The sequence below is a fragment of the Podarcis melisellensis genome (genome assembly GCF_964234715.1).
Source record: "Podarcis melisellensis genome assembly, chromosome: 3".
Classification (NCBI taxonomy): Eukaryota; Metazoa; Chordata; class Lepidosauria; order Squamata; family Lacertidae; genus Podarcis; species Podarcis melisellensis.
In genome coordinates this window covers 26,168,026-26,191,095 of record NC_138530.1, presented here as the reverse complement: position 1 = coordinate 26,191,095, position 23,070 = coordinate 26,168,026, and the positions used below count along the sequence as shown (strand labels likewise).

At 45.1% G+C, this 23,070-nt stretch overlaps 1 protein-coding gene across 1 annotated transcript in view; it reads right to left on the bottom strand.

The window, feature by feature from the left end:
- Window positions 1-21,382, bottom strand: part of PROX1 (prospero homeobox 1) — a 321,324-nt gene extending 299,942 nt beyond the window's left edge. The window contains exon 1 of the mRNA XM_081903922.1: window positions 21,354-21,382. The gene's annotated coding sequence lies outside the window, so the exon portion shown is untranslated. The remainder of the gene's footprint in view (window positions 1-21,353) is intronic.
- Window positions 21,383-23,070: the final 1,688 nt, after the last annotated feature.

The following is a 23,070-nucleotide window of genomic DNA, read 5'->3' as shown; positions in this document are numbered from 1 at the left end:
GAACTACTCACAAATCGACAAGGAGGGTCTGGCAATCGTGAAGGGAGTAAAAAAAATTCCATGATTTCTTGTACGGGCGGCCCTTCACCATGGTGACTGACCACAAGCCATTGCTTGGCTTGTTTGCCCCCGAAAAGCAGACCCCCCAAGTGCTGTCTCCTCGTGTCCTCAGGTGGTCAATTTTCCTTGCCAGCTACCAGTATGCACTGATTCACCGCCCTGGGAAGGCAATGGGCCATGTGGACGCCCTCAGCAGGCTACCACTACCGGAAACAGGCCCCGACCCAGCACCTGCACAAGAGGTTATGAGCCTGGAGCTGCTTCCCGACCGCCCCATCCAGGCACAAGAAGTTGCACACCATTCCAAGAAAGATAGAGTCATCTCCCGGGTCCTGGACTGGGTGTGGAGGGGGTGGCCCAGCAGCAGCTCCGGGCCAGAATTCGCCAGCTACACAACCCGCAAACATGAACTGTCGGCCCACAAGGGATGCCTGTTATGGGGAAGCAGGGTCATTGTTCCCCAGCCCCTCTGCAAAAGGGTCCTCACAGCCCTACATGAGACACACCCAGGGGTAGTAAGAATGAAGGCCCTTGCCAGGAGTTATGTGTGGTGGCCAGGGATCGACGGAGAGATAGAGGCCTGGGTCAAACACTGCCAGGCCTGCCAAGAATCCACCCAGATCCCCCAAGGGCCCCAGTCCAGTCCTGGGAGTCCGCCCGAGCACCATGGTCACGCCTGCATGTGGACTTCGCTGGCCCCTTTCAGGGGAAAACATTCTTCATAGTAGTGGACTCCTACACCAAATGGCTGGAAGTCGCACTGGTACCGTCCACTTCTACGTCCGCAGCCATCCGGGTACTACGCAGGCTGTTTGCAACCCACGGGCTCCCTGACACTCTCGTCTCAGACAACAGGACTGCATTTATGTCAGGAGAACTCCAAACCTTCACAGTACAGAACGCCATCCGCCACATCCGTTCGGCGCCATTCCACCCTGCCACCAATGGCCAAGCAGAACGCATGGTGCGGACCACCAAGGACACCCTTCACCGCATGACGCAAGGGGATTGGGAGTACCGCCTTGCCACATTCCTTCTAGCACAGCACAGCACCCCCAGCTCAACGACTGGCTGGAGCCCCGCTGAACTACTAATGGGTCGGCGCCTTGCAATCAGATTGGACTGCCTTCACCCTGATAGAGCTCAGGATGAGGTAGTGGTGGGGGAAGGCAGGAACCCCCGGACCTTCGAGGCCCAGGACCCAGTGTACACAAAGAATTTTGGGGCAAGCCCAACATGGGTACCCGCCACAGTCACCAGGGTCACTGGCCCCGTGTCGTACGAGGTGCTAACGGATGGGGGGCAATGCTGGCGGTGACAATTCCCAGGAGAAAGCCAGGAGGAGGACAGGTCAGAGGAGTCCCAAGGGAACAGTGGGGCAGTGAGGCCCATAGAGCAGGAGGGGCCAGCAGGAGAGGCAGAATCAGTTAATAAAGAGAGGACCCGCGAGGCCGAAAGGACACCGGAACCAGAACCACGACTAAGCGAGCCGGTTGCACCTGACCAAACAGCCCCATCACAGCCAGCATCCTTGGAGCATGAGCCAGAACACCCCAGGGAACACCCCAGGCCGCAACGCACACGTAGGCTGCTGGCGTACCTCGAGGACTATGAATGCGACCTCCTGGGCAGGACTGGAACTTAGAGGGGAGGGGTATTATGTACTGAGTTGAATAGGATCCAAACTGCAGCAGTCTGATTGGTCCTAGAACAATAGGATTCAGAATGCAGCAGTCTGATTGGTCCTAGAACAATGCAGCAGTATGATTGGTTGGCAGGAACCACCCAATCATGCTCCAGATAGAAGTGAATCCACAACCTGATTGGCTTACAGTAGAATTCCGAAATTAGCCAATCATGTGCAGCCCATTGTGTAAATAATGTATATAAAGCAGATACTTTGAGGGGACACTCATTCATTCCTCCTCACCACTATGAGCTGAATAAAGAGCATGAAATCACTTTGCGACTCAGTATATTTCAAAAACAAAGAGAAAACTATCCCTCCTCCTATGTAAATAGCTTTATTTTATTTTATTTTAAATAATATTTATTAGCAGTTTAAAAGTTACAAAAAGAAGAAAAAAATTAAACAAGATTATACAATACATTACAAAAACACTACACAGAAGATTGAATTAACAAAACAAAACAATTAAAAACACATCCAATAATTTCAGAAGCTTATCTTTCATTCACTTGTTTCAGCGACCTCCTCACACCTCCCTTTTTGTATTCCACTTCAGTTAACTGTTTCAGCAATTCCTTTCCATCTTCCTCTGTTTTCTGTCCTGTAATTTAACTTAACATATTCTAACCTTATTTTTCCCTTTAATGCATTAACAATCTATTTGTACTTAATTCCTTATAACATTTCTGCTAAGGCCATATAACTTCATTCCAACATTTTTCTAACATTCATTGATTTTACAGTATTTCTGTAAATAATCTTTAAATTTTTTCCAGTCTTCTTCCACCAACTCTTCTCCCTGGTCTCGGATTCTATGTAAATAGCTTTCAAGTCTCTTCAGTCTCTGTGTTGCTTTGCATTGTCTTGTAGACCTTCTTAAGAATGGTTCACCCTTCAGTAGTGGGAGTTGTTATTGTCTTAAAACAACAACACACAGCTCCAGTGGTCCATTGAAAAGCTGGGGGTCCTGAAACCAGATGGATTTGCCAGGCCTATTTACATCTCTGACCTCGTTCCCCCCTAGTGTTTAAATCTCCTTATCTTCAATTGATTGATTCAGGTATTTGCATCTTTGTTCTCATCTCACCTTGTAAAACTCCTCCCGTCCCCTGCAAGTAGCAAAGATCTCAAATGCCTACTCTGCAGTCAATCAGAGCAGGGCTTTTAGTGTGGTTGCCCCTGTTCTGTGGCACAGCCTGCCGGTCAAGATATGACAGGTGCTCACTATTTGCCCTTTCTGGAAACAATTAAAGACATTTTTGTTCCAACAGGCTTCCCCAACTGGAAAAAGGGGTCGTTGTCATGAGTATCCACTTGTCAGACTTTTAATTTTGTTTCAGATGTAATAATAATAATAATAATAATAATAATAATAATAATAATAATAATAATAATATATTTATTGTCATTGCCCCCTCTTGGGGACAACGAAATTACTTGGCTGCTCCATCCACCCAGGTAGGGCACTCCACACAAAATCAAAACAACTATAAAAACACTAATTAAAACAATACAGTATAATACAGCAAGGAAGATTAGATGACTTTCAAAGTCCAGGCTTCCCATTCAGGGCCGAGATCGCTCTGGAGAAGAAGCTGTTCTTAAGACGGCTCGTTCTTGTCTTCATCGTCCTGTATCTCCGTCCCGACGGCAGGAGCTCGAAGAGACAGTGACCAGGATGCGATGGATCTTTTACTATGTCCAGTGCCTTCCTATGGCACCTTGTGGCATAAATCTGCTCTAAGGTGGAGAGTGGGCAGCCAACAATGCTCTCTGCTGCCTTAACAACTCTGCACAACCCCATCCTGTCCTGGGTAGTACAGCTTCCGTACCACACACATAAGCCATAAGTGAGCACGCTCTCAATGGCACAGTGATAGAAGGCAAGCAGCAGTTCTGCGGAAGATGGTGTCAGGGGCTCAGGAGCAGAGGCACAGGAGAAGGAGGAAATGGAGAGCGAGGGGGAGGAATCCGAGGGGAGCGTAGGCGATGACAGTAGTTCGAGGGATTCCCTGAGTCTCTCCAGCGAATCGGAAGATTCACAGAAGGAGGCGCCTATGGCCAGGGCAAGGGGGGTGCCAAGGGGGACACCCCAGAAGGAAGGGGCCAGAGGGGACTCAGAGAGCAGCAGTTGGAAATCAGGACCAGCTTCCCCACCAGAGCGCAGTGGGGGGGAGGAGTCCCAGGTATCGGGACCAGGGTGTTCACCACCAGCGAGAGGAGATGAGTCAGGATTGACCACGGCTCCATCGGAGAGCGTGGAAACGGTCAAGAGGAAGGTTGCCCACTGGGCGCGCGCACCTAGTTCAAATGTACAGGCGAGCGGAACAGCAGGTAGCCCGGATAGGGAACCAGGTCCTAAAGCCCGCCGAAAGGAGGGACAAGAGTCAGGGGGGTCAGCGTCAGAGGAGTCCAGGAAGGAGGAGACCCCAGGAGGCAGACGGACCCAGAGGAGGAAAGAACAACGGAAGAGGTGGAGTAAGGCCAGGGTCTTAAACTGGTGTATAGGGGGCGGAGACTCAGACGGAGCTTCGCCGGTCTAGGTTCTAGACGTAGAGCTGCACGCTGCGGCTTGTAAATGGAAACTGAACTGCAATAAAGACTTTTGTACATTACAACCGGCTAGCGTTGGTCCTCTGTGAGCTGGGACCTGGAGGCAGCTCTGACAGATGGTATTTATTGTTTTTGTGTTTTTAACCATTTTTAATTATTTTATATTTAAATTTCCCTAAGATGGTGGTTTTGTTGTTGTGTCCGACTCTTCATGACCCCATGGACCAGAGCACGCCAGGCACTCCTATCTTCCACTGCCTCCTGCAGTTTGGTCAAACTCATGTTGGTAGCTTTGAGAACACTGTCCAACCATCTCGTCCTCTGTCGTCCCCTTCTCCTTGTGCCCTCAATCTTTTTCAGAGAGTCTTCTCTTCTCATGAGGTGGCCAAAGCATTGGAGCCTAAGCTTCAGGATCTGTCCTTCCAGTGAGCACTCAGGGCTGATTTCCTTCAGAATGGATAGGTTTGATCTTCTTGCAGTCCATGGGACTCTCCTCCAGCACCATAATTCAAAAGCATCAATTCTTCGGTGATCAGCCTTCTTTATGGTCCAGCTCTCACTTCCATACATCACTAATGGGAAAACCATAGCTTTAACTATACGGACCTTTGTTGGCAAGGTGATGTCTCTGCTTTTTAAGATGCTGTCTAGGTTTGTCATTGCTTTTCTCCCAAGAAGCAGGTGTCTTTTAATTGCGTGGCTGCTGTCACCATCTGCAGTGATCATGGAGCCCAAGAAAGTAAAATCTCTCACTGCCTCCATTTCTTCCCCTTCTATTTGCCAGGAGGTGATGGGACCAGTGGCCATGATCTTAGTTTTTTTGATATTGAGCTTCAGATCCACCTGGAGCAGGAACCGGCAAGCCACTCCAGTATCCCTGCCAAGAAAACTCCATGGACAAAAACAACAGGCATATAAAAGTGATGGTGGTTTAGAAGGTTTTAAATAAATAAATCTTAATAATAATAGCCTCTGATGGGCTGCCTCTGGTGGCAAAGTGTATTGAGCTGGTTCTGAATGCTTTATAATCCTCTGAGGACCCCAAGTTTCCTCTCTTCGAAACTTCAAAATTGCTCTTCAGAACCGAGTAATAAATCCCTCTTCTTGCTTACTTTTCGGGGCTCGGGGCTTTTCCAGCAAAGAGACAGTGGCGTCAGCTTAATAAACAACAACAGCACAGCCCCCAACAAATCAAGTGTGCTTCTTCTTCGCAGCACTAGCAAAACGGTTTGGTGTCAATTTCTCTCGGCTGCACGTGAGCACAATATTGCCATTCCATAAATCCCATTGACATTTTTGTGGAAGGCATTTACATAAACAGTGGCTGATTGGTTTTTAAACCTCTGGTATCGTGCCTGTTTGATTCTCTCTCTCTCCCTCTCTCACCTTTTATCAAATCCCCAAACTGAATGAAGCATATGATGGACTAATCTTGGTTAAATTCCATCATTATCCTGTTTTCTCCCTGCTGTGGAAAAGAAAAGAAAAAAGGAGCAGAAGAACTCAAGGGAGGAAAAGATGGGGCAGTGGAGCATCATTCATAAGGGATGAGTTATAGTGCTGCCTTCAGGTTGTGAGGTGGCCTTGGACCTCCTCCTTTCTGAACAGTTCACACCTGTGCCACTATCTTTTGCCACCCATTCCATTGTCATCTCTTTCTGGGCCCATCTGTACACCTGTCATGGGGGAGAGCAGTCCAATCTCCTCCCCACTCTTGCCCCCCCCATGTTTGGAGAGGGAGGGGGAACAGAACTGACAGAAGAGACAAGACTTGTAGTGGAGTGAGGAGGTTCCAGGAGTTGACCAGGGTGTGGACCTTGCAAAGGAGTGAGGTCAACAGTGCTGACCCCTGATGCCAGCCATGGTCAGATGATACCAATTTAATGGATTTCTTTTTTTAAAAAATTCAATTCCTTCACATTAAAAATGTACATAACAAAAAAAAAACATTAATACGAACCCCTGATGCCAATCTTAGAACAGAAAAAAACCCATAAATATAAATTTAAGGATAAACGTACCAGTTATTACGCTTCAAAGCATTTCCGGTAGTGCATATGGTTGGACATTTTCTTGAGTCTTGTTACACTGACACATAACAAAGCTGCTCCGCTTTTCAGTGAATAGCTTATCGAGTTGTCTGCCTTCCCTCACTTGTATAATATCACTTGGTTTTGCCATATGGCCTGTTTCCCAGATTCTTGCTATCCAGTTGCCTAATGTGGGAATGGCCGTTCACTCCACCACCACCCCAGTTATAACATATTGCTATATGACTGGCTGTGAGCAAATGTTATTTCCAGTTCCCATATCTGCTAGTAAGACGAAGTCCTTAGCATATTCAAACAAGTAGGAGCAATGGGTCTATTGGGCACGATTTCTTACCAACCCTTCACTTCCAAGTCCCAGGGAAGACAACAACCACATCAAAATACACAAAGAAAATCAATTTAAACAATTTACATATTAGCTTGCAAAGCTGAACTTTTCTGCTCAGATACTAATTGCTTGTGGATTTGAGTGTGTGTACGCGCGTGTGTGAATCTGCTTTGGGATATTTATTTTATTTTTATTTATTTGTCTCATTTCTAGACTGCCCTACAAATGAGGTTCCTTCATTGGGGGGTATACAATTTGTGACAAATGCAAAATATGCCTCAAGAATAAAGGGACACGGGTGGTGCTGTGATCTAAACCACTGAGCATTTTGGACTTGCCAATCGGAAGGTCGGTGATTTGAATCCTCATTAAGGGGTGAGCTCCTGTTGCTCTGTCCCAGCTTCTGCCAACCTAGCAGTTTGAAAGCACACCAGTGCACTTAGATAAATAGGTACCACTGCAGTGAGAAGGCAAACAGCATTTCCATGCACTTTGGTGTCCTTTACTGTGTCCCATTGCACCAGAAGCGGTTTAGTCATGTTAGCCACATGACCCGGAAAGCTGTCTGTGGACAAACGCCAGCTCCCTTGGCCTAAAGCGAGATGAGCACCACACCCGATAGTCCCCTTTGACTGGACTTAACCGCCCAGGGGTCCTTTACCATTACCTTTTTACCTACAATTTGTGACAAGATGCATAATATACCTCAAGAATAAAACTGTAAAATTACAGCTACATACAAATAACCACCACCATGAAACATGATCATACAGCAAGTGGCTGAAGATATTATGAGCCCCTGAAAGGCCTAGCAGTTTATCAGACTTTTCACACTTGAGGTAAAATTTTCTTCTGGATTAAAACTGGAGATATTCTTCACTTTTTCATTCAGAAATATAGGTTGCCATTTTCATGATTAGCTCTGAGAACAATGGGTAAGCAACCTTCTTAGACATATTGCCAACCTGTGTTAAGCATTCAAATTCGTCTTGCTTGCTTCCCATACTCTGTGCATTGGTATAGAGACAACCGAAACCACAAGTCATTTCCATGAGCTGCTTCCTATTTGTAGTTTCCTGCCCTTTAGCAGGTTTCTATAGTGCCATTCCAGTTTCTTGCACAGTACCAGGTGTTCCAGTGTCATCTGTAATGTTGTCTCTCTCCACCACAGGATCTAATTTACAGCTCTCCTGATCAGGTTTGCAAGACTCTTAGTAAACACATTCTTGCCAACCAGTGTGTAGTGCAAGCCATTTTTTTCCAGAACTTTCTCAAGGAAGCAGTGCCCCATTCCTCCAGGGGTTCATATCCTGCAATGGGCAATCTTCTTCCTCTCTAGGGGCACCCCACCTGTGCTCCTGTTTCAGGACAGTCCACTCTGCTCTATTGATAAATTCCTCATTTTGCCCAGTAACTCAAATGTGGAAAAGTGGGCTTACAGTTGCTGTATCTTCTCTTCCAGCAAGGCAACCAGCTTGCACTTGTTTCAGGAGTAGTTTTGCACATTCTCAGGCAGGAAGACAGACATGGCAGAGGTAGTGCAGGTCACTGTAACAGCTCCCTGTCTCTTGGCTCTATGTACACTATAGGGCAGCACTTTGGGCCTCCTCCTCAAATGCCATAACAAATGCTCCTGATTACAAGTACTGGTCATGAGCTCCCAGAGACGACAGTCAGCTAAATAGAACATGTTCTTCTTTGCTCAATCAAATACAGTTTGAGAATGGAAGTAATGCTCTCTGGGATATGATTCTGCTTCTGGGATTTCTCCTGTCCCTCTGAGCTGTAGGGTGGGCTGCATTAAAGATTTCCCTAGCCTTCTTTACTTCCTCAAAATCACAGGCTATGTGCTACCTCCATGATCAGAGACAGTTGCTGGTAAATTACTAATTGGCAGAGTGCTCTTGCACTGAGGTCCTACTTGTGAGCTTCCCATAGTGATTTGGTTGACATCTGTGAGAACAGGATGCTAGACTACGTGGGTCATGGGCCTGATTCAGCAGGTGCTTCTTACATTATTAAAATTATTCTTTAAAATAGGGTTGGGAAACCTAGGACCCTTCAGATGTTGTTAGACTCCAACACCCATCAATTCTGACCCTATGTTGGCAGTTGGCAGGGGATGGTGGGATTTGGAGTCCAACGGCATCTAAGGGACCACAGATTCCCTAGCCCTGGTTTAAAAGCTACCATTTATGGCAGGGGATGGGGAACTTCTAGCCCATGGGCCAAATTAGACCCACCAGGCTGGCCAATTTTTGGCGGACCATGTCTATCTGTTATTCATATGAAATCATACCATGTCAACTGTGGAAGGCTGCCAAGGAAGATTAAATGTTCCATTGTATTTGGGATTTTCCAGTTGCGACTGTCTAGATTTGGCCCTGAATGCAAGCCAATCAGAGCTCTTGAGTGGATCTGATCCCTGTTGAAAGCAGAGGGGCACGCATTTGGTGCTGAATTTAAATTAAGACTGCACAGCTTTGGGACAATTTGGAAAGTGGCTGGTGGAGGGGTGACCACTTTTTGACCTGGCCATCCAGACAAAAGTGGTCCCTTGCTCCTGAGAATAGTATTGTGAATCGAAAGAGATAAAAGGGCTATCTGGGGCTTCCTTAATATATTCAGTGTTGTGTCATCCTTCATTTCCGCACATGAGGATTTGTCTCCATAACTCATTTGGTTGCCTGGGGTCCTTAACAACAAGATAGTATTCATTCTGTAAGAATTGCTAAATTGAGCTGAAAACTTCCATTAGGGCATCATGTGCCCATTTCCTCCAGAATCCGTTTTGTTTTAATCAGTCTTGCTTCTTTTCTGCAATGCAACAGCTCAAAAGGACAGGGTAGTCCACATGCTCCTTAAGGAAAATCCCACAATCAGGAAACCTCTCAAGTTCTCCAAGACTCTCCATAGGGCTGGATGGTAAACAAAATAGGGAGTGGGGAAAAGAGAGGGTGGGGAATTGGGTTATTCAGGGCATCCATGTCTGCATCTGCTACAAGTCTGAAGATCCTCCATCAAGGAGGACTCAGACATCCACATGAGGGGCTATGTGGGTAGTGGATTGCACCAAAGCCCCCTGGAAAGGAGAAAGACATAATGGCAGACCCGCCATTTTTAGAAATACAACAAAAACTAGCTTACGCAGTTCCGCCTCCCATCTTTTAGGCATGGGTGTCCATGGGAATTTTCCGAAGTGGAGAGAGGGCAATGTAAGAAACTGAAAAGCGGGGGTTGGAGGGGGTGGGGCACAGGCTAGTTTCTCACACAGCCAGAAATGATAAGAATAGTGCCTGTACAGTTTGGCTCACATCTCAGGTTCTACAAATGCTAGAAACATACCCTCCTTTAAAAAAGGAAGGGGGGTTTGCATATTGTCGTTCATCGTGGCGGGCAGCTGTTCCCCTTGCCCTCTCCTCTGCAAATGCCCATGTCCTTAGGCAAAACACACACATTTCTTGGTAGATGGAGAACAGAACTAAAGGTAACCCTTATATTCACACAAGGAGAGATTTGTTTTAGACAGTGCACTATGTAAAAATAGTAACTGGATAGCCAAATTGGATAACTTAACTAGCAGCTGGAGAGCCCCTCAAAAGAAAGCCCTATAAGACCCTCTTCTTTCAGTTTAGGATCCCAGTGGCTAAATTCAGGATTTTTCAGGTCATAGAAAATGTAAAGGTAGCTACATTGGGCCGTAAGAAAAAAAATCCAAAATCCATATTAGGGCAATGCCTTTACTAGGCCAACCAAAATGTCAGAGTTCTCCAAAATTCCTCAGTTGGGTGCATATTTGTGTGCATTTCACCTATCTATGAATGTGGTATGCAATTTTGCACGGATGTATGCATTTTTTACAATTTCCCCTAATATAATGTGCTTAGAACATTATTGTCACTAATATAAACATTTTGTGAACACTTTCCCCTAATATATACTTTTTGTATGGGTTTTTGATGGGGGAGCTGTATTGCAAAAGTCACAGAACTGCAAACAGTGAAGTATAACTGCTTTAGCGTATTGGCTAGAGCAATGTGAAATAGGCAGGTATGCATTAAAATGTGAATGAATTTCTACCCTATCTCTAACAGCAATCAGTCCGCCCACGCCACCCTCTCCTTGTGTGTTAGCAGTTTTTTTCAAACAAATCTCAGAAGTTGGAATGTTCATAACACCCAACATTCTATAACACCCAAGAAACTGAGCTGTTGACTAGGAGTGTCTCATTATATATATCAAAGCCAGAGCTCATAAATGTGATATACAGGTTTCAAAAACGAAGGCCTGAATATATCTCAGTTGCTGTTGATGCTGTTGTCAAGTTCATTGGATTTGGAGCTATAGTGACTGCAATTAGACATCTCCCTTGTCTCTCAGCACCCACAGCAAGTGTTCTCAACACTGTCCAAAGTTGCATTTGTATATATGTGATACACGCACGGAAGCACATTCTAGCAAAAGTGCAAGAAGAGTGAATCGATGAACAGCCCCCCAAGTATCAGTTTAGATGTGATTTCTTTTTAAAAACAAAACAAAACTTTGCACAGCAAGCAGTTCGTGCTTCTCTCACAGAATCAGAGCCAACATGGGTCATAAACAAACAACTAATTTTGGGATGAACTGGGAACTATTTCCAAAGCTGTGGGTGGAGGGTGTTTCCAAAATGACTTGCATCCTTCTGACAAAGCACACCTCTAACACACTTAACACCCGCCCACAAAGTCCCTTGTGACTTAGTGGTCATGGCTTACAACCCTCTTAAAAAACACCAAGCCAACAAACCAAACAAAAGAAGGGGGTGAATCTTATTTCATTAGTCTTGACGATCGTGCCTAAGAGTGCTACAGTTCATGCAGCCATCTGGTCTCACTGTAAAGGCAGGTTGCAGTGTTAAAAAAATTCTTCTCGGTCACCGGTTCACAACACATGTCATATTTTACAAGCTGGGTTTATGCTATTCAGTGTGTAATAATGGTTTCCAAATACGTTTTCAGATGATACTTGAATCATCTTTGCCTCTTCAAAATGAATGAATTATACTCATTTATTTGTACCTCCAGTTTTTTCTTTTCACTATCCAATAGTTTCTTAATTTGTTTAGCTCTTCACAGGAGTTTTTTCTGCTTAAGGCACCAGCTTACGCCATTTTCTTGGAAGCACAGTCCACTGTATTCAATGGGGTTCATTTACAGAAAGGTGTTTTCATAGGATTGCAGCCTAAAATCTGAAAGCTTTCCAACAAAGGCTGAAAGCCCTAAGTATTCCTGGAGCCAAGTGCCCTCTGTGGCTGGGAATACCTTTTACGAGCTCAATCTGGACAGCTATGGCGAAGGTCTGTTTGGAAGCTAGCCTAAAAAGAGCGATGCAACCTCCCTCTTGCAGGGTTCATTTATTTATTATAGGTCTTGTGATTTATGTGGAAATTGTTCAGTTTGGTTGTGTACTTTTAAATATTTATTTAATGTTCTGTTTATTGTTTGGGACTACTTCTGTTATGCTGCAGTCAGTGCTTTTTTCCACGAAAAATATGTGCTGGAACTAACCATGAAATTCTTACAGTAAGTCACCAGGTGACTTGGGGCAGCCCTGAACAGATGCCCATGCCCATGCCCCTGCTTCTAGTGCAGGTTCTAGTGCAGGTCCTCATTCTCTTAGATTCAGGCAGATGGCTAGGGCAGCTCGGAAGGGACCTTGTGCAAACATGTATGCGTGCAATGGTAGAGGCCTGGCTGGAGAGATGGATTGAAGAAAAGGAAATACGAATTGGCCCCACCCCATAGCTTGACCAGTCACAGCTTGGAGCAGCTAGGAACTAGGTGGAGTCATAGAGCTAACGAAAAGTGTAGACTTGCACATGCTGGCTAGCTTCCGTTTTGACTTGAAATGTTCATTTTGGGCTTCTCAGAAGTACATAAAGGCAAGAAGCAGGGGGGAGGGAGTGCCAGCCTGCAGTGGTGCCCACCTAAAAGATACCCGAACTGCACCCTGGTGGGCTCCAGTTGCAAAAAAAGCACTGGTTGTAGTTATGTATTTTTTTCATGTTGTTAGCTGCCTTGAGCATGATTTGAACTGTGGAAAGGCAGCAAACAGAAAACAAAAACAAAAAAGTTTGCGTTCATGTACTTAGCGGGCCATTACAAGGTTGGTCTGATTATTCCAGCAATTGTATCTGTGCTGGATCCAGGAATTAGAAGGGGAACTCGCACATTAGAAGGCTCTCAGCCTACAGCCTACTTCCCTAAACTCATATAACAATACGGTATCATAATGCAAGCACTAAAGAATGTGTGAAGAATGGTAACTATCTCTGACTGTTCTGAACTTTCAAGTGCATTGTTTTGCTGCTGTTAACTTAATTTTAACCTAGTTTCTAAAGTATAAACTCTCCTTTGAGGGTCCTTACTTACTTAGCTGAAGATTCATTTTATATGCACAAGTGATGAATGTGTTCATTCAAAGCTCAAGGACAGAACAGAAAAGAAATCATTTTGCTGCAGAAGCTGTCAATAGCCCCGCGTTGTTACTGCCAGTTGGTTGTTGATATCGCTCCCAGCATTCCACCCACCCACCCACTGTGCCACAACCAAAAACCGGAAAGTAGGGCAGACCCGAGCAGATAAGGGCTGACTCAGTTGCCCATGGCTACCCTTTCAGTTTAATGGGACAAAGGAATTGGCCTGCTGTCCTTAGGCACTGCTTTGGAGGAAAGGTCTGCTTCTTGCAACAGACATTGGCAATCTCATAGGCAGAAATGTCTTGGTGAAGGGGTCTAAGAGTGCGCAAGGGGTCCATTGCAAGGGAATGTGGAACTGCAAAAACCTCAATATAATCCTAGTTCATTTATATTTCCCATATTAATCCTATACAGTGGTACCTCGGGTTAAGTATTTAATTCGTTCCGGAGGTCCGTTCTTAACCTGAAACTGTTCTTAACCTGAAGCACCACTTTAGCTAATGGGGCCTCGCCGGAGCACGATTTCTGTTCTCATCCTGAAGCAAAGTTCTTAACCCGATGTACTATTTCTGGGTTAGCGGAGTCTGTAACCTGAAGTGTATGTAACCTGAAGCGTCTGTAACCTGAGGTACCACTGTATACTGATAGCAAACAAATTCTCTGTGCGGACCATTATGAAGCCAAAATAGTACCTAAGTTTGCAGAAGTAGCCCCCACCCTGAAAAACCCTAAAGGAAGAGGAGCTATATTCAGTGACCACAAAATGCGGATGAAATGTTGGGGAGGAAAACCAGGTTGGAGGAATGGAATGGAGTATGCTGGAAGGAAGGTTGACTGAAATCCTGAATTAGAGCCCTCTGCATTTTGCTACAGATCCCACATGATAAATTTAATTCAAAGAGGGGACCTGGAGTCAGCTTCAGTGGGTTAGGTCCCCACAGCTTAATTTCAGCTGGGACAGGAGATTTTGACCCTGTCCTAATGATGTCCTTAAATGCAAACCTTTCCTTTCTTCAGTGGGGGGCACACCCCCACCCCCACACAGAGTGGTTTCTTCTTGAGTGGGGGGGGGGCACACGCCTTACAGAGTGGTTTCTCCCAAGGAAGGGTTTTTTGAGGGACACATGGGGACATCAGAAGGCAGCCCTGTTTAATGTTTGGTGTTTTATCATGTTTTTAATATCCTGTTGGGAGCCACCCAGAGTGGCTGGAGAAACCCAGCCAGATGGGTGGGGTATAAATAATAAATTGTTGTTGTTGTTATGCCCCAGTTGAAAGGAGGCAGGTGTCAGCTTTTAGATCTGGCTCCATCCCTAGTTTTGCTTTCTTCATTTTCGGTGCCCCCCTCCACTAGCTGCCTTTTGGACAAGAGGAAAGAGTAGAAAAAATTACTCTGCAAGGAGACAGGCTGGACTGACGGAAGAGTTGCATAAGGCAAAGAACTGCAGAAGTGAGCAGACTTTCTTGGTTAGACTGGATAACTTGCTGCTGTTGTTGTTTAGTTGTTTAGTTGTGTCCGACTCTTCATGACCCCATGGACCAGAGCACGCCAGGCACTCCTGTCCTCCACTGCCTCCCTTAGTTTGGTCAAACTCATGTTGGTAGCTTCGAGAACACTGTCCAACCATTTCATCCTCTGTCGTCCACTTCTCCTTGTGCCCTCAATCTTTCCCAACACCACAGATAACTTACACAGTCAAAAAGAAGAAGAAATCCATCATCCCAAAAGAGGACACAGATTTGTATAATATTGGCATGTGCTCATTTATATGTACACATGCAAATTTAGGAATAAGAAGTCTCACCCAAATAGACACAACTGAAACCGATGAGTGTGGCAACTGCATCTTATTTCAGCACTGGGGGTGGGACAGCATCCATCACCGCAGGCAAGGCGGCCACCACAGGTAGGTTAGGTGGTGCACAGCAGGCCGAAGCAGCACACACTGTTCTCTCCTCCAACAAACTGCCATCACTCCCCACTCCCAGCATTCATTAGTTAAGACATCTACCTCACCCTATTGATATGTTTGGCCCTGAGCTAGGTGTACAGTCAAATCTCGGGTTGACGTTGCTTCAGGTTGAGCGCTTTCAGGTTGCGCTCCATGGCGACCCGGAAGTAACAGAACGTGGTACTTCCGGGTTTCGCTGCTCGCGCATGCGCAGACTGTCAAAATGACGCCATGCACATGCGCAGAAGCGGCAAATTGTGACCCGTGCATGCACAGACACACAGTCGTGGGTTGCGTTTGCTTCAGGATGCGAACGGAGCTCCGGAACAGATCCCGTTCGTATCCAGAGGTACCACTGTAGTGACTTTTGCATTGCCAAATAGAGAGAGCGAGAAGGCACAGACTTGCATAAAATTTGCAGGTATAGATGTTAATTTAGAGTGGGGGGTGTTTAAACAGAAATGCAGTATATCTCACCATAGCAGAGAGGACATAAAGTCAGTCACATGGCCACCTGAACTGGAGCACACATATTGATTCAATGAAACCAGCCAAATTTTTGACAACAGAACTCTTGCAATCTGCGTTAGGAGACTGGGCAAACGCTTCTAGTTTTCTTTTCTTTTTCAAACCAAAATCCCCGGATGCAATGTTCTCCTATGATTTACATTTTCTGCCCCCGCCCCATATATTTCCCCCCCTTTCCTCCTGCGAGAAACATAGATTTATTTCCCCCTGTTTTGATATGAGCTGGAATGAATGTGACTGTTTATTTTTTTTCCCCTCTCTCTCTCCCCCTACTTAGATGCTGCTTTGTTATGCCAAGACAACTTTGCGCACCAGACTCATCAATTAAATAGCAGCAGGACACTGAGAGTGGTGTTTGCTAAGGAACTGTTGCTACAGAACAAGCAAATGGAGCACAACGCATTGGGCCAAGTGACAGGAGAAGCGGAGGGCATTCTGGGTCCGTGGCTTCTGGCCCAGCAAATATAATTGGCGGGGGGAGAGATACTGTCTCCTTCCAATGCTCCATTTTGAGGCAAAAGTGCTGCCCGAGTCAGGCTTAATACACTGTGATCTTAGGGGATAAAACTTAATTTTTGCACATTTATTCAGTGAGGGGTCTTTAAAATATGTTTTTGGGTGTGAGGAATTCAAATCAGTTATTATTTTTGTGATTGGGCATTTAGCTTGGTAAATCTACGCTTAATTAAACTGCCCTCAGAGAGCCAAAGAATCTTAATCTTACCTTCTGAAAATGACAGGAAACGCTAAATTAAGGTTATCGGACGTCCCCGTTTCCCAGGGACAGTCCCCGGATTTACAAATCAGTCCCCATACAAAATCCATTGAAGCTGAAAAATGTCCCCGGATTCATTGAAAAAAATCTGGTTACCTTACGCTAAATAACAACAGAAATAATAAATAATAGAAATAATATTCATATATAACTGCAAGTACTTGGCAATCATTCTTAATGATTACTATGCAGTTTTACACACAATTTACATACCAAGCAAAACGAAATTATATTAATTTCACCCAAATATATTTCAAGTTCCCAAGTCATGTTACGGCTTTCTAGCACCCCTCATTTTCTGAATATGAAAGTTGAAAAATTTGACACTCCTTATCAATACAGCCCTTCCTTGATTTAGAGATTTGGAATGAAATATCTGTTTTAAAATTAGACGGGTGGTCCTTTTACACTCTGGGTGTTGCAGGACTGATTTGACTAAAGAAGACAAAAGACTGCATGGGGCAGGGCTTGAATACTGGGCATCACTAAATCAAACAACATTCACTGTTCATCATCACCATTTATTTATTAAATTTGTATAACACTCTTCATCTGAAGATCTGGTAGTTATTCTGCTAGTTCACAGAATAGAATACAGAATATAACCACAAAGAACATAATAAAAACAAGAACAAAACCAAGCAATAATACCCCCTTCCACAACACATTTTAAAAGGGCATCGGATGTCAATTAGCCAAAGGCCTGGCTTAAGAGGAAGGTTTTCACTTGGCGCCTAAAGATATATTATGAAAGTGGCAGGCAAACCTCTCTGGGGAGAGCTTTCCACAAACGGGGAACCACTGCAGAAAAGGCCTGTCTCATGTTGCCATCCTCCGGACCTCTCATGGAGAAGGCACATGAAGAAGGGCCTCGGAGGATGATCACAGAGTCTGGGGCAGTTTATTTGGGAAGAGGAGGACCTTGAGGTTTTGCGGTCTTGAGGTCAAAACCAGCACTTTGAATTGGGCCCAGAAACTAATTGTCAGCCAGGGCAGTTGGGCCAGGTTTGATGTAATATACCCAAACCATCTTCTCCTGCTGAGCAACCTGGCCACTGAATTCTGCACCAGCTAAAGTTTCTGAACTGCCTTCAGAGGCAGCCCTACATATAATGTGTTGCAATAATGTAACCTAGAGGTTACCAGAGCATAGATGACAGAAGTTAAGCTGTCCTTGTACAGACTGGGCGCAACTGGGGCACCAGCTGAGGCTGATGGAAGACACTCCACGCCACTGAATTTGCCTGAAACTCAAGCTACAGCAAAGGATCAAGGAATAACCCCCAAGCTATATACTTTGCTCCTTCAAACATTAGTTCATGAGGTGGTGATGATGCAATTTGCTTTGCTTAGGAGTCTAATGTGAGCCTACCTAATTCACACCCACCAAAACAATGTTTGTTCATTGCATTTATATCCCACCTTTTTCTCCAAGCAGCTCAAGGTGCCAGCACTTCTTTGTGGGGGTGGGGCGGGATCTTACGTGGGTCACATGATGCGCACAAGAGTGAGGCCCTGGAAGATGGCGTCCCAGTTTTGGGCCGCTTCGTATTGGAGGGTATGAAAGCCTAGACTGGAAGTGTCCCAGCTTCTGAAACAGGAAAACTGTCACAGAACTGTTTGCAGGATTCTAAAAACAGACATGAACATTACAGGGCTAAAAATGGGTACAGTGGTATCTCGGGTTACAGACGCTTCAGGTTACAGACACGTCAGGTTACAGACTCCGCTAACCCAGAAATAGTACCTCAGGTTAAGAACTTTACCTCAGGATGAGAACAGAAATCACACTGCAGCAGCAGTGGGAAGCCCCATTAGCTAAAGTGGTACCTCAGGTTAAGAACGGTTTCAGGTTAAGAACAGACCTCCGGAACTAATTAAGTTCTTAACCAGAGGTACCACTGTATTGTGATAAGCTGGAAGGGTATTATAAGCAGGGTGGCTGCCTGACTCCCTCAGTTCCCAAGAAGAGGCAAAAGGATATACAGTCACACTGATGCAATGATCTGGGGGCAGTCCAATCTCTGCTGAACTGAGGGTCCCTCTGTGTATTTGGTCACATTGCTAATGACTGCATCACTTTTCCTTGCATGTAGATCAGCAGTGTGGAAAAACGTCATCCGTTAAAGGGCACAGGAGCAGGGCCAGGAAATGAAGGGGCCAAATCTAATCCCAGAGAAAGCTTCACCCGTTTGATTTCTCCTTGTTTTTATATGTGTTGGAAGTCGCCCAGAGTGGCTGAGCCAACCCTGCTAGATGGGTGGGGTATAAATAATAAAATTATTAGTATTAGTATTAAGGAACAAGAATGGGGACAGTAAAATATTTAGTCATGCAGGGATCACACAAGCATAAACATTCCCATGCGTTAAAGGTGGTATCGCTCAGGTCAGGAATGTTCTGTAAGGAGCTGTTTTTGTCGCTCCCTTTTAAAAAAAAATCCTGACTATATAGGAGCATTTCTTATTTCTCTTGCATTTTTTTAAAAGCACTATCAGGCCTACAGAAGACTAAGCCCTGCCCAGATGCTAGCAAATGTATGTCAGCTGCTCTTTATGCTGCTTGCCGCACAGCCAACTTGTTCATCTGGCCCTCTGGAAGATCTGTGAGAAAGAAGAAAAGCTTCTTTTCCACGAGCATTGAAAAGTCAGTTTCATAAAGCCTTTAAGATTTAATGGATACTCAAGCTGGCGTATAAATAACCTGTTTTACAGGCATGGCTTTATCTGGGCCTTCCTTTATGCAAACCAGAGACTACAAAGGAAAGATCAAAGATTTCAAATTCAGCTTTGTTTTGAAAGCAAAAATTCCTTACTCTGTCTGCACAATACGGGAAGGGTTTCTAAATAAGACAAGACAAGCCACGCATCTCATTGTACCTTGACTTCTCCCTTTGATTTCCTTCATCCAGGTTGCATCGACAATGCCGCCAATTTTCAAAGGGCAATGAGTAATAGGGCTGCTGTAGTCTCTCCGATTTATAGAGCGCAGGTTGGGATATCTTTATTACTTAGAGCACAGAAGAAACCAGAGGACAGTCTGAAGCTAAGGGCTGTAGTGTTAACTCTGAAGATAAGCAGGTTTGGAGCTGGCCAATAACCGGATGTTATTGTTGTATGACATTAAGCATGGTGTGGAGAAGTGGATAGAGACTTAAAAGGAAAAAAATCTCTCATAATACTAAAAGAGAAGACCATCCCACAAAACTGAAGCCTGGAAGTTTCAGAACAAAGAACGGCACACAGCTAAGCCCTCAAAAGACGTTGTGGTGGCCACCAACTTGGATGGCCTTAAAAGAAAATTAGACAAATTCATGGAGCATAAGGCTAACAATGGCTCCTAGTCATGAAGACTGTGTTGGGTTCAGGTCCTTCTTGCAGGTAAGAACAGGATACTGGACTAAATGGGTCTTTGGCCAGATCCAACAAGCCTGCTGTTATGTTCTTAACATTACAGTGGTACCTCGGGTTAAGAACTTAATTCGTTCTTAACCTGAAACTGTTCTTAACCTGAGGTACCACTTTAGCTAATGGGGCCTCCCGCTGCTGCCGTGTGATTTCTGTTCTCATCCTGAATCAAAGTTCTTAACCCAAGGTACTATTTCTGGGTTAGCGGAGTCTGTAACCTGAAGCGTCTGTAACCTGAGGTACCACTGTACATAGGAACGTAAGGTTGCACCCAACTAAGTCAAACCCAGAGCAGACCCACTGGAAACAACAGACTTTGCCACCTTTGTTCTGGCAAAATACAGGACAGGGTGAGGCAGGGGAGATTGAAGGATGATTATTTTTTTCCACATTTGTTGCTGAAATGACTTCAGAGCAATCCATTACAACCTATTGCAGCCTAACAGGCTGGCCCCTCTAGAATTTGTCACACATGCGTGCTTGCACACACACACACACACACACACACACACACACACACCTGTAAATCTGTCTGTGCTTGGCTACCCAGAGCTTAAATGCATGATCTTTCACACACCCTTTCAAACACATGCATTTGGAGAGGATCCCTAACTTGGCACAGAGAGAGAGAGAGAGAGAGAGAGAGAGAGAGAGAGAGAGAGAGAGGGAGAGAAGAACTGACATACAGGACAAAACTGTATCAATACAGGATGAGGCATTTTACATTGAAATACGGGACAAGAATGTATTATACAGGACAAGTGGCAACCCTATGTCATGTACGTTAATTTCAATAGGTTTGCTCTGGTTATGGCCTGGTTGGATACAACCTGTAGGAAGCTGCCTCCTTACTAAGACAGATCACTCACCCACCTACTTCAGTGTTGTCAGCACTGGCTGCCAGTGTCTCTCCAGGATTCCAAGCACATAATCTTTCCTTGACCCTACCTGGAGTTGCCAGGGATTGAACCCATGACCTTTAGCCTGTGAGGCATGTGCTCTCCCACTGGGCTACGGCTCTTCCTTAATGCTGCAAACTTCCCCTCTTCCATTTGACTTTTGCTGGCACCAAGAAGCTTCTAGGTCTGAGGCCCAGCTCGAATGACAGCCTGGTCAGATCTAAGTCAATACGCACATCTGCGCATCTTTAATGTTCAACTCTTTACATGGGCAGCATGTTTCCTGGACACAGCTCTGGCTCAGCTGTTTGGATATTTGGCCCTTGTGCCTGCTGCCACACTGCTGTCACTTTCTGTTTTGTTTGGCATTTTTAAGACAGTAGCTAATGGGGCGGAGGGAACGAGGGATTCCTGGCTGAGATTAAGTCTCCCTGATATCAACGCAGTCATCCTTACGTAAAACAGCATTTAGACAGAAAGGAGCGGGGAGGGGGGAGGAACCCAGAGCAATAAAATATTGCAAAACTTGAGCTGATATTTCTGCTAATGCAAAGTGGCAGTTTTTAAGCAGGGTTGCCTACATTTGTCACTTTCAATCATAGGATGGCGATTGTGGTACTTAGAAGGTCTTAATAGTCTTAAGAAAACAAGCCTCCTCTCTCTCTCTCTCTCTCTCTCTCTCTCTCTCTCTCTCTCTCTCCTCAAAACAGAGAGGGGGGCCGAATAACAAATGCCCAGACACAGAGACTGGGATTGTCATGCCTTGAGAAACGTCAAGAGTGAGGCCTGGTGTTGTCTGTGCACTTCCTTTTCATCCTGCTCAAGTGAAACTGACAACTTGTCAAGCCTCTCATCCTGTTCACTTAGCATCCTGTTATATCCTTTCACTCTCTTCCCCTTTGCTGTCTGCCAGCCACCATTTCTGTGGCTCAACTTAAAGAAGAAACTATAGGAGAGGCTCTCGTGATTGGTTTTAGCCATAAAAGGAAACAGTGGATTTACCAAACCCATAATTCCCCTGCCTGTATACCAAACCAAATATATTTGCAATTCTTGACTGTGTGATGAGCCTTGAGTTTGGATCCATCAAAATGTGTGATGACTTTATTTTCCCTTCTCCTTATGCCCAACTGGTCTGCACGGTTGGCAAAACTAAGCAGCCAGATGCCATCATCTCAAATGCTGCGCACTGTAACCCCTTAGTTATGGAAGGAAATGAAAACTCCCCTTGTTCATCTTTAAGGAGTCACAAGACTCTCCATTTTTTGCCTCTAGATGACTTTTCCTATTGCTTTTTACAGTTGTTCCTCTCCTTCATTTTGTCTGCTCAACTACCATAATAGCTTCCTAGTTAGGCAGGGACGCAGGTAGACAAATAGCCAAGAAGAACATTATTTTAATTTCTTCCAAAAGCATTGGGACAAAAATGGCTTCTTCTTTTCGTGCAAATTGATCCCCACTCCCAGCACTGGAATACTCTCTTTTGTCATATCATCAACACTATAGAAACCCAGGTACTCTTAATCTGCAACATTGAACTCTTGTGCAAATCTTCACTGTTTGCTCAATCTACTAAGGAAGAAGGAGCAATGCAAAGTATAATCCAGAAAAACGTAGATGTAATGATGTATTATTGAGAAGAACATAGTCTGGTTCCAATAGGCTTCAGGCCTGATTCATACTACCAAAGAGGCACAGTGAGAAAATGGGTTGAGTAGATATGTAACCTAAGCTATGTTTACTGTAAGGTGGCCTTATAACAAGTGCTATAGGAACATAGGAAGCTGCCTTATATTGGTATTCTCTATACCAGGTGTAGAGAACCTTTGACATTCCCCTCCCCAAAGTTGCTGAAGTTCAGCTCCCTTCAGCCCCACCAAGCATGGCCAATGATGAGGGGAGCTGTCGTTTAGCAGCTTCTTGAGAACCAAAGGTGTGATGTGTGGTGTAAACCTGCATTGACCAGCAGTGGCTCTGCAGGGTTTCAGACAAGGGTCTCTTCCAGTCCTACTTGGAGATGCTGGGAATTGAACCTGGGACCTTTGCAATGCAATGCATGTTCTCTACCACTGAGCCAAGGCCACCATTGACTCTACACCATAGCTCAACAAAGCAACTATGTTGAGTGAGATATGCTCACAATCAACCAGCTCCACAATCACCATCCCAGAAGCACAACTCTGGTCCTTTGAAACAGTAGCGTCACTGGGGCAGGACTTGGGGGCAAAAGGCCAGAGTCCCAGTCTACAGAATAAGCCAGAGGGTCACCAAACAAAGGAAGGCCTGGGTTGCTGCATTTTGAAGCAAGTGAAGTAATCTAAGAAGCCCACTCCCCATGAGACATATAAAACCAGAGTCTAAAATTACCTA